The following is a 4,984-nucleotide window of genomic DNA, read 5'->3' as shown; positions in this document are numbered from 1 at the left end:
GTTCGGGCTGGGCGCCAGCGCCCGCACGCCCGCGCGCCCGTTATGCCCCCTGGGTCACTGACCGGGTGGCCCCACGGCCCAAAACGTTTTATTAAAAAAAAAGGAATTAGGAATTAAAAAAATAATAAATATAAATAATAAAAATAATTAAATAAATAATAATAAATTAATTAATTAATTAAGGAGTTAATTAAGTTAATTAATCATAATTAGATTAACCTAATTAACTAATTAGTTTAATTAAACAGTAGTTAGATTAGTTAAACAGTGATTAGCCTAAACAGTCTATGACCAGTGGGTCCCACACGTCAGATTGACCAGTTAACACCCATGTTGACTGCTGACGCCATGCTGACGTCATGCTGACGTCAGCAAACACTATTCTGGATAATGTTAATTTAAATAATTAATTAAAATCAGAAAATGATTTAAAACTTTAGAAAATCATATCTTTTAATCCGTAACTCGGATGAAAATACTTTATACATGAAAGTTGCTCAGAACGACGAGACGAATCCGGATACGCAGTCCGTTCGTCCGCCACACACCCCTAACCTATCGAACTCGCAACTTCCCCCTCCGGCTCCTCTGCCCGGAAACACGGAACCCCGGGAATACTTTCCCGGATGTTTTCCCCCCTTCACCGGTATCACCTACTACCGCGTTAGGGCACACCGAACACCGCGTATTGCCTTGTTATATTTTGTGATGCTTTGTTTGCTCTGTATTCATTATTTCCTCCCCCTCTTCTCTCCGGTAGACTATGAGACCGACGCTGCTGCTGACCAGTTCGACTACGGAGTTGACGACCCCTCTCTCTTGCCAGAGCAACCAGGAAAGCCCCCCCTTTGATCACCAGATATCGCCTACTCTTCTCTATACTGCTTGCATTAGAGTAGTGTAGCATGTTACTGCTTTCCGTTAATCCTATTCTGATGCATAGCCTGTCATTGCTGCTACAGTCATTGATACCTTACCCGCAATCCTAAATGCTTAGTATAGGATGCTAGTGTTCCATCAGTGGCCCTACACTCTTGTCCGTCTGCCATGCTATACTACTGGGCTGTGATCACTTTGGGAGGTGATCACGGGCATATACTATATACTTTACACTGTTACATTACCTGTGATACTGTTCGGAGTTGGGGGCTGAAGGGGCAGGTGGCTCCATCCCGGTAGAGGTGGGCCTGGGTTCCCGACGGCCCCCGACTGTTACTTGGTGGCGGAGCGACAGGGCAGGTTGAGACCACCTAGGAGACAGGTGGGCCTGGCCCTGTTCGGCGTTCGCGGATACTTAACACGCTTAACGAGATCTTGGTATTTGATCTGAGTTGGCTACGAGCCTATACGCACTAACCATCTACGCGGGAGTAGTTATGGGTATCCCGACATCGTGGTATCAGCCGAAGCCTTCTTGACGTCAGCGACTGAGTGGCGCGCGCCGGGTTGGACTGCGTTAACGCAACTTCCTTTGTAATGGAGGTTGCTAGGTCTGCTCACCGGCCGCGTACGCAACGTGCAGGTGTGCAATGGGCGATCGGCCCAGACCCCTGCGCGCATAGGATTTAGACCGGCGTGCTGACCTCTCTGTTGTGCCTAGGTGGGGCTGCGACGTGTTGATCTTTCGAGGCCGGGCATGACCCAGGAAAGTGTGTCCGGCCAAATGGGATCGAGCGTGTTGGGTTATGTGGTGCACCCCTGCAGGGAAGTTAATCTATTCGAATAGCCGTGATCTTCGGTAACAGGACGACTTGGAGTTGTACCTTGACCTTATGACAACTAGAACCGGATACTTAATAAAACACACCCTTCCAAGTTCCACAGACAACCCGGTGATCGCTTTTCCACAGGGCGACGACGGGAGGATCGCCGGGTAGGATTATGCTACTGCGATGCTACTGGAGATGCTACTTGGAGATGCTACTTGGAGATGCTACTTGGAGACGCTACTTGGGGGACTTCAATCTACTCTCTTCTACATGCTGCAAGACGGAGGCTGCCAGAAGCGTAGTCTTCGACAGGATTAGCTATCCCCCTCTTATTCTGGCATTCTGCAGTTCAGTCCACTGATATGGCCTCCTTACACATATATCCATGCATATGTAGTGTAGTTCCTTGCTTGCGAGTACTTTGGATGAGTACTCACGGTTGCTTTTCTCCCTCTTTTCCCCTTTCCCTTCTACCTGGTTGTCGCAACCAGATGTTGGAGCCCTGGAGCCAGACGCCACCGTCGACGATGATTCCTACTACACTGGAGGTGCCTTCTACTACGTGCAGGCCGCTGACGACGATCAAGAGTAGTTAGGAGGATCCCAGGCAGGAGGCATGCGCCTCTTTCGATCTGTATCCCAGTTTGTGCTAGCCTTCTTAAGGCAAACTTGTTTAACTTATGTCTGTACTCAGATATTGTTGCTTCCGCTGACTCGTCTATGATCGAGCACTTGTATTCGAGCCCTCGAGGCCCCTGGCTTGTATTATGATGCTTGTATGACTTATTTATGTTTTAGAGTTGTGTTGTGATATCTTCCCGTGAGTCCCTGATCTTGATCGTACACGTTTGCGTGCATGATTAGTGTACGTCTGAATCGGGGGCGTCACAAGTTGGTATCAGAGCCAACTGCCTGTAGGAATCCCCCTTCCACACTCCTTGGCCGAAGTCGAGTCTAGACATTACAAAAACTTTTACTAACTTGGTTGTGTGCCTTACGGGCCCACGTCGCCATCGGGTGGTAGTAGGATCTTTTATTCCTCGACCTATACTCAGGGACTCTGACATCTCTTCTATTCGGGTTAAATGAATTTTACTAAATCTAACATTAGGATCTCGTTATCATTTTCACCCGGAGAGCCCCTTATTATTGATGATCATCTGCTGCACCAGAAGATTCCGAAGATACTCTACGATGTGCTCTCGAGACTATGTGCCATCGCTTTTGCAATTCACTTCCATCGATAAATCCCTCTGGATAACTACTTACACCTATCGTTCATATTGTCATCCCCAGTTGCTCTGGTTATTACAAGATGTCCTAAAATACTTTTCGATATTCCGAGAATTCTTTATGCTTACTGCCCTGCAGTTCCTTGCTGCATGAATACCCCTACGAATAATTACTCACGCTTGCCGAGTATCCGCTCATCCCCAGTTGTTCAGGTGTTTCACAAAAGTCTTCAAAATAATATTCGATCTTCCGAAAATCCTCTGGAGCCTTTGGCTCTTGAAATTCTTGCTTGCTTGCATTATGGTTAATCCCATAAGTCCCGTAGTCCTAATGACATTCCTTGTCATTATCATTTTGAGTCTGTTGACTCAATATGTTTGCGAATACACGCAATCATCATTGATCCTTATAAATTACCTTTCCGGCTGAGCTGCCATTCTTTTAACTAGAATTGGTTCTCGACCAATCCAATTGTCGTTGATTGTACCCTAAGGCTATTCAACTTATCCATCCCTAATCAGAGCATTGCTTCTGATCCCTTGATTTGGAAATCATAATTTCTTTGCATTTGACAATTGAGTTAGTTAGTTGTTTCTATAATTTGATCTCCTTGCATTCTTCTTCCTCTAGTTGAGTACCGATGCTCACACCAGATCCCTTATGGACCACCAGATCCTTTGTTGGATTTATCTGACAACGCCCTTCATATTCAATAACCTTGTGAGCCTTTCCTCGGATACATAATGCCTTTGGTAAATTGTATCCTCTGCTTTGTCAACCATGCTCTACCTCCGAGCTTGAGTTATTTACCCCTGAAGTTGATGGTATACGTGCCTAAGATGCCCCGATGGGTTGAACGTATACCTTCCTTAATTTGTGTGAACCCAAGAGTTTTCATGGGTCATAACGTTCCGGTATTCCGCAAGTTAAACTTTCAAACTCTAAACATTCTTAACTTAGAGTAGTAAATGAGAAGTTGTGTATTGGAGAAGTGGGAGTCAACCTTGAACCTTGCGTTCATGCCCATGGACACGATGCTAATCTTATCATGGGTGCTCCTCTTAAACCCTCTTTGGTATAAGTTCTTATATCTGGGATTCGGCCTTTTGCAATCGTGGTTCCGGCCATGTTCTCCTTTTTAATACCGTTTCTTGGACAAGTTGAAGTACTTGTCTTCTGCAGATCATTGCACCTGTCCAACCTTTACTTTGCTCTACTGTTGAGTATTAAGCTCTGGTATCTCAAGAATATCATGGAACTGCATAACTTATTATGGGTTCTTCATCAACTATTAATTCTCACTGAATCCAATTTTCTCGGGTTCTGGGTTGTCGTCAATCAAGAACACCGATTCCACATTTTGGTTCGATAACCCTAAGTAATTTTCGTTGCTTATGAGTTTAATATTCCTTCCCATCATTCCTAGCCTGTTTGGCTATATCTTTATCGTGATGATTTTAACTGTGCTACCCGGCCCTTCTTCTCGGAGCACAATTTTCGACGATGAACTAACCTTACGTCGATCCTCATCGTCATATCATTTCGCCTTAAACAACAAGCTTGAGTTCGAGTTCATGTCGTAACTGTGGTTCCAATAACCTCTTGCTTCATCATTCCTTTGACTTGATGTCGTCGCTGATTGATTACATCTTCATGAATTCTCTTGACAAATGTGTCATGATCAACATCAACATTTTGATGCTCTTCGAAGATATCTATTGAATTCTTCATGGGAAATACCATCCTTGTCCCTTGGTAAATTGTGTTGTCATCGACTATTTCCTTGCCTTCTTACCAACACAAACTTGTTTGTGTTGTGGCTGTACCTTGAGTTCCTGGCTACCCAGCTTGTCTTATGTCCTACCTTGAAGTAATACCATCTTATATATCAAGAATGTTGTGGGAATATCACCACCTCTTAATAATTCTTGCTACAAGTTATACATCCCGCCATCTACATTCATCTCTTGGTCCTCGTGTTGTTTCTAACCGGAAAACCGACAAATGAACTATGATGCGTGAATTCAAAACTTCTAGCAGCC

Source organism: Triticum dicoccoides, chromosome 7B (genome assembly GCF_002162155.2).
Source record: "Triticum dicoccoides isolate Atlit2015 ecotype Zavitan chromosome 7B, WEW_v2.0, whole genome shotgun sequence".
Classification (NCBI taxonomy): Eukaryota; Viridiplantae; Streptophyta; class Magnoliopsida; order Poales; family Poaceae; genus Triticum; species Triticum dicoccoides.
Note: the sequence above shows the minus strand (reverse complement) of the source record.